Source organism: Impatiens glandulifera, chromosome 8, assembly GCF_907164915.1.
Source record: "Impatiens glandulifera chromosome 8, dImpGla2.1, whole genome shotgun sequence".
Taxonomy (NCBI): Eukaryota; Viridiplantae; Streptophyta; class Magnoliopsida; order Ericales; family Balsaminaceae; genus Impatiens; species Impatiens glandulifera.
In genome coordinates this window covers 16,980,516-16,993,689 of record NC_061869.1, presented here as the reverse complement: position 1 = coordinate 16,993,689, position 13,174 = coordinate 16,980,516, and positions in this window count along the sequence as shown.

The window sequence follows — 13,174 nt, the reverse complement described above, 5'->3', positions numbered from 1 at the left end:
TATGAGTTATAAATTATATAGGGGTATAAATTTATATCAATAGTAAAAATATTAAAAACACCATATTAAAACACTATTGGTATAATTGATACTATACTAAAATACCTCTTTATACCACCAATCAAACATAACTAGGTTTTTTTTGGAAAACGACTTAGCGTCATTTCATTAAAAATTCTAAAAAACGGGAAAAAACCACGAGTTTAAGAGATCATTTTAGATAGGCCTAGAATGATTTTGAATTTGTAACATTCTGAATAAAAGCTAAAAAGGCTAAAAACGTAAATGAATTATCTGATTACAAAAATTTCAATTCTAGTGAGTTCAAAAAACGGTAAATTCCAATTCCTGCAGATATTCCAGTTCTACTCTATGCTTGAAATTCTTCTCCATGTTTAGGGTTTATGATTTTTTGGGGGGAAAAACGACTTAGCGTCATTTCATTAAAAATTCCCAAAACGGAAAAAAAACCACGAGTTTAAGAGATCATTTTAGAAAGGCCTAGAATGATTTTGAAGTCGTAACATTCTGAATAAAAGTTAAAAAGCTAAAAACGTAAATGAATTATCTAATTACAATACTTTCAATTCTAGTGAGTTCAAAAAACGTTAAATTCCAGTTCCTCTAGATATTCCAGTTCTGCTCCGTGCTTGGAATTCTTCTCCACATTCCCGCGAAGGCACTGCAATCTGATACAATATCTTTCCATAACTCTTCAACGCTTCTGCGGGTTCTGTCATATACCCTTGCATTCCGTTATGGCCAAATATTATACACCATTGCTCCAAAGCCTCAGTTGAACATGCTTGTTACAAATCTATTTCCCTTGGCATTGAGTAGTGCCACTTCTTTGATTTTATTCCATTCACTCGGGAAACTGATCAGCTACAGGCTTTTATAGAATCTGTCCTAAAGCTCCAAAGCAATACAGTAGCTCCTGAATAGGTGATCTATGGTTTCTTTATTTCATTTGCATAGAAGACAGCTCGCATCCTGGATGCTCATATACTTGATGATACGATCATGGGTGTTGAGTCTTTCCTAGAAGGCGAGCCATAGGATGAACTGGTGTTGAGAGATAATATTCGTTGACCATACAAGAGGAGCCCATTCTACTTTCTGCGTTTTTTCCCGAGTTATCTCCCATACTTTCTTCGATACCAGCTTCCCATTGTCCTCAACTTTCCATTCATGAATATCTGGTCTGTCGTGTAGTTGTATGTTACTTATATGATCAAGTATCCTCTGTCCTTCTGAATTTCTTTTCAGGAGTGAGTCGGGTTTAGTGTTTAGGGTTTATGGTACATGTGAAATAAAAATATTGTTTTTCTAAAATTTTATCAAAAATCTAATTATCTTTATCATAGGTTTTTAACAATCAAATCACTTAAATTCTTCAACTATAATACTAAAATATACTTAATTTATTTTTATAAAATTTATATTTTAAACACAAAAGGTAATTATAATAATTTAACAAACTAAAACCTAAATAAGTTACTTAAGATTCAATAAACACCCCTCAATTTAAATGAAAATCAAACCCGTGAACTTTGTTTTCTTATGAATCAGCTTTATCTCTTAAGTTAATTAGTGAGTTTGCTTGGTGTGAACATTTTGACAATGTTGGAACAATATTGATGAACTTTAACATGTTAACTCTAATATTCAGATTATGCTATCAACCCTTTAAATATTTGAATATCACCACCCTCTCTCTCGCAAGCGATGAGAAACATATACATTGAAATTAATATTATATTTTAAAAAAAAATAAGTACGACAAAATAATTAGAAAGACTTTATATAATTTGTCTTCTAGAGAAACAGAATTGAAAATGACCCGGCAACAAACACAGGTGGATGGGCAAAAGATCAGATGTGATATATCAATGGAATCAATCTCAACTTTCTATTTCAATTTACCAAAATTAGTATAAAGCAAAGAAAGGAGAGAAATAAAATAAGGCACCACAAAAATATGTTATTTTCTTGGTTGAGATTAATTATTTGAAGGAATGGGTAAAAAAATAATTGATACACAACCAAGGACAAGTTCATACCTAATATTCCATCTTAACATTTCTATTTCAAAATATTTAAAGTTTGTTTGTGGACTCAAGGGGTGATTTCATTAATTTCTTGAAAAATCATTGTATTTGGTAATTTTTGCATTTTTGTTTGGTTGCTTTCTTGTTAAGTTTCACAATTTCTTTGTTTTTCTCTATTATACTTTCTTCTTCATTATTTTTTTATATTTGTGTCGTTATACTAATTTAACTACAATTTCTTATCATTCTTTACAAAAAAAAAAGTTATTTAAATCTTTTTAATTTGAAACGTTAAGAGGGTTGATTGCTACTTTTTTTTGTATTTTCAGCGGGGAAACAACTCTTTGTGATCATCTTTATCTTTGGTAACATTTTATTATTTGTTGTTATTCATTGGATTTGGAGTGGTCAGTGCTCTTGTTCTTTAGGAGTTTTGATAGTCTTTTGGTCAGTATCCTATCAGTTAGTTATTATAGTTTTATTATAGTTAGGTCATTTTTAATTTAATCCTTCAAAGAATTAGAAATGCCTCTTAGGTATCCCTCACTTTATATTCATAACAAATACATCCATAAGCCATAAACATAATTTCATATTAGATCAAATTATTTTGATTTATATTAAATATGACATTTACACGATTATTTATTATATTAGTGACCCTTTAAATTCCAACAATTTGTGGTAAATATTGGTCATAATTTGAATAAAAAAATGAAAAAGAAATGATAAATCTCACCGTGAAATTCTCTATAGGAAGCTACAAGAGAAGAGAAGATACTTGTAATTTGGCTTAAGTCTTTAGATCGAGATGACCCTAGTTCTCGAGTATGGGATCACACTCAGGGAATTTGGAGGCGCCTTACTGATTTTTCTAAAGAGATAATTTCCGCTTATGCATGTAGTGTATAAGTGGCCAAATAGACTTTTTTTTATCATTAAGGAAACTTTGTATATGTGGTTCTATTGCCATTAGACTCGTATAATTTTCAATTGTGTATATTATTTGACATTTATTGGACATTTATCAAATTTATCATTTTAATAAAAGTTTTTTCCTAGAAATTCAATAAGTTATTGTTCTAATCAGTTATTTTCTTGTAGTTCAAATGCTAAAAAGAAAAGAAAAAGAAAAAAGGCCATAATGTTGATTTACCTCTAGGGTACATATCAAATTAGGGACATATCAAATTAGGGATAGAAACGTGTAGTCAGGTACCCTACCCGGGTTAATGAAGTATACAAAACCACTAATTTTTATTTTACTATCCGAACCTCGAACCAGAGTTCTACGGGTATTTCTACCTCTATCATTATCCACGATTCGTCGGATACCCGATCATGACGGGTACACCGTTATCGATTAAAAACTTAAAAGATTATAAATATTGAAGAAAAAAACATAATTTTAATAAATAATTTTAAAATTAGTAATATCGAAATGTTAGAGAAATACAATAAAAACATTACTTACTTATATATTTAATTTGTAAATCTTAAAAAAGATAAACTAAATTTGTGAAAAATAGAATGAATATTGGAAAAAATATGAGATTGAATATAAATAAGGGTGAGAGAAAAATAATAATTTGTTATTAAAATAAAAGTTTAAGATGGAATTTATGTATTGAAATGGGTTTTTGGGATATAAAAATTTTAAAGTCGATATTTATGACGATATTTGAAGTGCAATGTGTATTATACCAAATTAAATATTATTAATATATTTATGATGAGATTTTTAATCACACATTAAACTTCAATACTAACAATTATTTTTAATATCAATATAGTCGAGTATCGAGTTTGGAGATATGATCATCTACTATCAAATGACCCTTGCTCCCCTTGTTCCTTCTCACAAAGAGGGGCAAAATTGTCATTTTATAAAAAAAATAATAATAATTAAACTTTTGCTCCCTCTCTGTGAGAGAGAATAGGGAGAGCTGGAGAATTTGAGAGCAGGTAATCTTGGGTTTCGGGTTTGAGTTTCACACACTTTCATTCTTGATTCTGTACCCGAATGTGTACATATTCCCCTCCATATGCCCGACCCCGATTTAAAATACCCGAAGCCGACTATCGGCTACCCACAGTATCAAAAGACATACGGTACCCATTTCCATCCTATATCAAATACAAAAATTAATTAAATTTATTATGTACAATGAAATGCAAATTATATATTTATATATAATAGACTTTTTCCCAAAACCTAATTATCCTATCTTATTTTGTTCCACCATTAAATTACTCAATTTATTAACCAAAGTATTAAAAAAAAATTAATTTATTTTTATAAATTTTAATTTTAATCTCAACAAACTAAAAACATCTAGTTAGCAATAAGAAACATATACATTGAAAAAATAATTTTTTTTAAAAAAATACAACATAATAATTGAATGACTTTATATAATTTGTCTTCTAGAGAAACTGAAAATGACCAGGCAACAAACACATGTGGAGGATCAAACTGAAAATGACCAGGCAACAACTAGGAAGAGTAATGAAAGCATCATCTTGACGTGCCATGTTGGTTACAACTTACAATCATCACTTATGCGAGTTGTTTGAAAACAATGAGCTGAACCTTTAATATAATTATGTGAATGATTTGTTAACTCTAAGTTTTGTTTGCTTTTTCTTATGAATAAATTTGTTAACTCGTAGAATTGACTTATTATTACTTATTTTTATCATTAGTTATTGCTCTCATAAATTATTCACAAAAACAAATTTTGTTTTATAGTGTTAGAATATAAAATAATATATCGATAAGATATTATCACAATATGATAAATTGTGTTATTATTTTAGTTTCCTTATAGGCTTAATGTAATATCTATATAATAGACTTAACTTATTTATTTCAACATATCATCTAATATAATTTTCATTTATTCTAATATGGTATCAGAGCAAAAATTTTGTCTTTGAGCACAAAATATAATTTTCCCTCTTTATTTTAACATGGTATCAGACTTTTGTTATCGTTCATGAGTCAATCAAATGATTGTCTTTCGTTGCCTCCGTCAATGGTTACTTTAGCCAATGATGGAGGGCTATTATTATTATATTTTAAGAATATTTTTTTCTTTTCATATAATTTTGTTAATGTTCTTACTTTCTTCGACAATAATAATATATGAGTTTTGATTTTAGTTGTTGTTTCATCTAAGGATTTTATGCTCATGGTATTCGACCTCTTAACTTATTTTATGCAATACACGGACACCCCCGTCATTGGATGGATCTCGAGACTCACGAGTAACTTATGAATTCATTTAAATTTTGTTTCACTCCAACATTTAATGCCCATGGGATTCGATCTCTATGCTGGTTTATCAGTCAACACATTGAAATCTTGTAACTGGATGGAGCTCACGAGTTTCTGGATCTTGAATAATACATTATCAACATTTCAATATCTCGATAGTCTTCAATCTCAATTTGTTCAAGCATTTTTCATCTTGAGTTTGAAGATGGATGTTAGAATATAAAATAATATATCTGTAAGATATTATTAAAATATAATAAATTGTGATAATATCACTATTATATTATATTATTATATTAGTTTTCTTATAAACTCAATGCAATATCTATATATATAATAGACATAACTCATGTAATTCAATACATTATCCAATAAAATTTCCCTTTATTCTAATATACAGGATAATTTTATTCGATTTCAATAAACTCAAAATGATCGAGATGCTAGTGAAGTTGTAATGAACTCAACTCTAGATAAGTTACGTGTATTATCAGTCAATGACCCTAAAAGAGGGAGGCTATTTTGAATGGAGAAAGATGAAAATATTGTTTATTCAAAAAAACAATCATCATTTAAGTTTCACAAGAGATTACAATATTAAAAAGATAAAATCAAAAGGATAAAAAATTTGAAGAATAGGAAGTCAAATTGCAATAGAGAGATGAAATCTTGTTGAACATCGTAATAATGTGCTTAATTGACACGTCCCCAAAGGAAACCGATGCAAAATGAAGGTATCCATGAATGCATTTTCTAAAAGATATTAATATGTTTTTGTAATATTTTGAAAATATATATATAGTTAGTTTTTTTACTCTTTTAAATTTTTAAATAGTGTCATTTTAATTTTACTTATCAATATATATTTTGAATAAAAATATTATTATGTAATTCAATTTAAAATAAACATAATTTTGAAGATTTTGTAATTTTGTCACAAAATAAAGTTAAACTTTTCTTTTTTCACAATGTTTTTGACATAATAACTATTACATCACAAAATATATTCATCGCAAAATCCATCACAAATAATTTGTCCTGAAAAATAACATTACAAATAATTTGTGAAAAAATATTATTATAAATGACTAATCGCAAAATATCATCAAAAACTATTCTCATAAAATATCGTGGCAAATTATTGTCAAAAGATATTCGTTGCTATTCAACATTCCAAACACTGACACAAAAAACCGCCACCCTATTACGAAGGATCTATTTAGGTCATTTTGTTTTGCATCGCAATATTATTCTTTAATACTATTTCATCAATACTTCCCTCAACTTTTTACGTCACAAAATTATCAAATTTGTGTGGTGAACTTTCCAAATCATTTATAACTCATTTGATTTGTTAAATAAATTATGGGTGTCTTAAATCTTGTTTCCTTTTGAATAATTATGTTTTTTAGTTAATGCACATTCTGGTAATGTTCTTGTTTTCTTTTGAATGATTACGTATATTTTTAGTTAATGAAGATTCTCCTTGTGTTTGGTAAGATGTATTACACTATGAGGATAATATAATTTACTAATACTTATAAAGTATTTGATTGGATTAAATTTATATGTACAGTCAAATTAAATGAATAACTTATACCTACTTAGAAGGATATAAATTAGTAACACCCTACCTGTTAACAGTATTAAAATTTAAAGTTTTCTTTTTGTTAATTTTTTTATCTAATTATTTAAATATTAACATTTATTTAATCTTTCAATAAATTTTAATTATTTTTTAATTTTAATATATATTACTTATTTTTTTAGAAATAAACTTATTTAATATTAAATAATTAAATATTTAATTTATTTTTAATAAGAAAATTAACGTTTATTTTATAATTAAGTATAATAATATTATGATTATTAATTATAATTATTATATCTCCTATTAAATACTTATTAGTTCAATAATTTAAAACATATATTATCTCAGATTTTAAACTAAATTATGAAATAATACTAATTATTTATTTTTATATAATATTATGAATTTAAAATAATAGCATAAATATATTATTATTTATTTATTTGATATAATATTTAAAATAAAATTGAAATATTTAAAATATTAATAAATTTAATTAAGAATAATATTAAAGAAACAATTAACAAAGATAAAAATAAATTAAAATAATATTTTATTCTTTTACTGAAATTTATACTATATACCACACACAAATTATAAATTTATACAATTTATACAATGGTTTATACTTTCAAACAAACAATAATAGTATATATAATATATACATTTTTATACTTTCTTTCAACCTTGTAACAAAGAAGTCTATATTACAATTCATATTTTCCTTTAGAGTATTATAATTCATATAAAATGATTTGTTTGTTAAGGATAAATAGAGACATATTCAAAAATTATAAACTTACGATGAACTTATCAAAAGTGAAATTAAAAAAAAAAATGCAACTAAAAGGTATCGAACCAAATGTGTGATTTAAAAAATTGTGACACTAACCAATTAATATAACTATTATTAATTTTATGTTACCTTTAGGTTAATTATTTATAATAAAAAAAAAATTATTATAAAATATTATTAGACTTAAATAAAAACAAATTCTAAATAAAACTAATAATTATTTAGTAAATTACCCAAACTCTCTCTCCCGTTCCCAACCAACCATATATTAAAAAAAACAAATTTTGTTCGGTTTGGGCTTCAGCCCCATGTCTGAGGGCAAGGAAATAAGAAGGAGCGTTATAATATCATTTATTTCCAATCCTATAATATTTATATTTGTTATTTCAATAATATAATAATGTATAGAACAATCAAGCTTTTGAAAACCGTTCCGGTTTATGTTTCGGATTCTTAAACGAATACCGGTTTGAGCGGTTCTACCGGTCCGACCGGTGGTCGGAACGTTTTCTATTTTTTTATGATATTAAGACATTGATGGTCTAATTATGTGATAAAAGAAATATGATAAGGATGAAAAAGGAAAAAAATGTTATGCATTAATTATAGATTGATTGACAACTGGGGAAAGGACAACTGACAACATAATTTAATATATTTTACTTTTAATTTATTTATTATTAATATTTATAATTTTGTATGTTTTTATACATCTTTCGTTTTCTCTCTCACTAGTTATCTTTCATATTTGCTTGGAATTTTCACAGACCGGCCGAATCCATTTTTAATATTTGATCGGAGTTCTCACTTGTCGCCAGGTTTGGAACAAATCGGACTAGAACGGGTACGATCGTAGTCTTGGGAGAATGGTGCCCTGTTTGTTTAGAACGGACTGGAGCACCCACAATCATAGAATGAAGAAAGAGAAACGCATCGCAGGTAAAAGATAACCTTTCGAACCGGAAAATTTCGGTTTGGATTTTCAGTCGAACCGTCCGGTCTGACCGGATTTTGACCGGTTCGTAAGGTAACGGTATTGTAGTTAAAAACCGGATCGTTCATCTAACCGGTTAGCGGTCGGACCGGTTGAACCGCCGGTTCGACCGCGTATTTTAAAACTATGAGAACAATAGCCATCAAATTAACGGTGGTTAATATGCTCATTAGTCATTAGTCACTAATTTGATGATTAATTGTGTTTAAAAATTTGGAATATTTTGAAACAAACGTTTATTTTATTTAAAAAAACGATTATTTGATTTGAAATTTGTAATTAAAATATTCCAAGTCATTATTAAATTTTTTTAATAATAAATAAAATTACTCAGCTAACATAACATATGGAGCACCCTAATCATTCATTTTTGCTTATATTTAAACAAACTTTTATATATATATATATATATATATATATATATATATATATATATATATATATATATATATATATATATATATATATATATATATATAAATATATATATATATATAATAATAATAATAATAATAATAAAAAAAATTAATATCTAGCTCTTACTAAAATGAGCTTAATTAAATATTTTATATCCTTATTTATATATATATATATATATATATATATATATATATATATATATATATATATATATATATATATATAACATTCCATATAAAATTATATCTTTACCAAAAACAATTAAAAAAATATTCTCTCTTTCTTTTTTTTTCTTAATATATAATATATTTATATATATATATATATATATATATATATATATATATATTATATTTCCACATAATTATATATTTATCACACTATATATATATATTATAAATTATTTCATATTTTTATCATATTTTTCCTATTTAAAAGAGAAAAAATATAAAATAATTACATTCTTTATATATATATATATATATATATATTATTTCATTTTTTTATCTCTATATATAATATTTTCAAAACCTTACCTACAAAATAATATATATACATACATAAAATTATAAATTTAAATTAACAATCAAATATGGTCTATGGGTTAAAAGTTTATATTTTGTACTTGGGACTAGAATTTGAATCCTAACTTATGTGAAAATGACAATTATAGTAGTATATATGAGTGCAAAGACTAAAATGATAAATAATGGTGATATATGTGGGTGCAAATTTGAGGAATGAGAGAATGTTGATTTGAATTGAGAGTGAGTGATAAAAATGCATATTTGAGGTGGTTCGAATGTGTGTTCGTAGTTGTATCGAAGAATGTATGATGAGACGCGTGTGGTGTGAATTTAAGATAATAATGTTTCTAGAGCTAATTGAAATATAATTCTTTTTTAAAGAGGAACTGGTGTCTAGAGATAATCTTTGTTGACCATACAAGAGGAGTCTATTCTACTTTCTACACTTTTTCCCGGGTTACCCCCCATATTTTCTTCGATACCAGCTTCTCATTGTCCTCAACTTTCCATTCATGAACATCCGGTTTATCGTGCAGTTGTATGTTACTTATATGATCAATTATCCTTTGTCCTTCTGGATTTATTCTCATGAGTGAGTCCCAATTCCCATCTTTAATGTCTCTGATTTTCGCTTCTGTGCAGTCCCTTCTAATGCGGGTATTTTGAACCCCTCTTTGTGGATGATAGGTTAGTTTTCGAACCAGGGTCTGTTAGGTTTTGCAACAGCAAAACTATGGATCTTCTTAGAAATCAAACCTGTAACAAATCAGTTTCCAAATCGTCTATGACGAACAATAGATTTTCCAAGAACTGAAATAGCACAAAGCAATAAACGACAACACAATATACGTGGTTCGGTCAAAATCGACTTACGTCCATGGGAGGGATAAGTTTCACTAAATCAAAAAATGTAAATAGTCTAAACTTACATGCCCTGCTCTCAAATGAAAGAAGTGATTATAGTAGGAATGATTGGACTACTTCACAATCAAAAGCTCCCCCAATCTCTCTCTCTAGATCAGCCAAAGAACAAGAAGAAGAAGAAAACCAGAAAACCCTAGATCTGTAATTCACTCTCTCTCAACCTTGCTCTGTTATGAGAAAAATACCCAAAAAAAAGTATTTATACTCTAACCAATTTTCATAAAAGAAAACCCTGACCCGTTTACCCGGAATTTAAAACCCGCCCGCAATGGCAAGGAACACCAACAATTCTCCCCCTTCCGAGCCATGGGAGAATGTTGCTATAAACATTCATCATCGTGACGCTTCTTCCAGAACCATTCCAGCTTTGACACAACATATCTCATGCTTTCCTCTTGGAAAGCCCTTTGTCATCATATCTCACCCGTTCTCATCTGTATGCACTTTCTTCAAGTATAACTCTTTCTCGAGCACTTCACGGATCCAATGATACCTTCTTTGGATGTGTTTTGAACGTGAATGGAAACTTGGATTCTTGCTCACATGTATAACACTTTGTGAGTCACTAAACACCACAAACATGTCTTGTGCAATGCTTATTTCTTTCAACAATTCTTTCATCCATCTCATTTCCTTACAACATTCAGTAATGGAAATATATTTAGCTTCTGTAGTAGACAAAGCAACACATTTCTGTAGACGAGACTGCCATGATACATCTCCTCCTCCAAAAGTAAACAAATATCCTGAAGTTGATCTCATTGTGTCAATATCACCACTCATATCTGAATCAGAAAACCCTTCAACATGTGGCTTTCCAGTACCATAACACAAAGCGTATTTGGAGGTCCCTCGAAGATATCTCATTAGCCACTTAACCGCTTCCCAATGTGTCTTACCAGGATTTGAAAGAAAACGACTAAGTACTCCAACCGCATGAGCTATATCCGGTCTTGTACAGACCATTGCATACATCAGACTTTCTATTGCTGAAGCATATGGAACACTGCACATTTTTTGTCTTTCCTCTTCATCCTTGGGAGACATTGTCTTGTTTATTTTCAAGTGTGTAGCCAATGGACAAGCATCTGGCTTTGCCTTGTCCATACAGAATCGTTTTAGAATCTTCTCAATATATATCTCTTGAGATAACCATATCCTTTTCTTCACCCGATCACGAATGACCTGCATTCCAATAATTTGTCTTGCTTGACCCAAGTATTTCATCTCAAATGACTTAACCAAATCCTTTTTCAACTTGGCAATCTTGAGCTTGTCTCTCCCAACAATCAGCATGTCATCAACATATAGGAGAAGTATAATAAAATCATTAGAAGCAAACTTTTGTACAAAGACACAGTGATCTGTAGACGTCTTCATGTACCCATGGATTGTCATGAACGACTCAAACTTAAGATACCACTGCCTTGGTGCTTGCTTCAAACCGTACAAACTTTTGACAAGTTTGCACACCTTACTTTCCTCACCTTTCTTATTGTAACCTTCAGGTTGCTCCATATAAACATCTTCATCCAAATCACCATGGAGAAATGCAGTCTTGACATCAAGTTGTTCAACCTTAAGATTCATACAAGCAGCTAGACTTAACACCACCCGGATAGAATTCATCTTCATTACTGGTGAGAAAATCTCATCATAATCGATTTCATGCATCTGGCCAAAACCTTTGACAACCAGCCTAGCCTTGTATCTTGTCTTGATATCATCACCTTCTTTCTTGATCTTGTACACCCATTTATTTTGTAATACTTTTCTGTTCTTTGGTCTTTGAACCAGTTAATATGTGCCATTTTTCAGTAATGACTTCATCTCTTCATCCATGGCAGCTATCCATTCTTCCTTATGAGCATCCTCAAGAGCCTCCTTGTAACATATAGGCTCCCCACAATCAGTTAGAAGGACATACTCTGTAGCAGGGTACTTAGAACTTGATCTTTTCTCCTTAGTAGACCTCTTGAGTACCTCTGTTTGTTGATTCTGTTGATTTCCATCTTCTTGTTGAACATCAAAATCAACCTCAACATTATCACCAAGATCAGTTTCAGTATTAGTATCTTCCATGGCCTAAAGCTTGACCCTGAGGAACATCATCATCACTATCTGAGTCTGAAGCTACATGTGGCCTTGTCTCCTCAACATCATGAGACAACTCAAGACCAGAAAGATCACGTATGTATGCATCAAGTTTTTCACCATCTTCAAAATTCTCAATAGTCTGATCTTCAAGAAATACCACATCTCGGCTTCTCAAAACCTTCTTATCAACTAGGTCATAACACATGTATCCCCATTTTTCATCACCATACCCCAAAAATATGCATTGTCTGGTTTTTGCATCTAGCTTAGACCTCTCATCTTTTGGAACATGCTCAAAAACTCTGCAACCAAAAACACGTAAATAGTCATAATTAACATCTTTACCTGACCAGCCGCATTCTGCACAATTATTATTCAATGGCTTGGAGGGAGAACGGTTGATCACATACACTGTAGTGATCATGGCTTTAGCCCAGAAATTCTTAGCCAACCTGGCATGGGAGAGCATACTCCTCATCCGTTCTAACATTGTT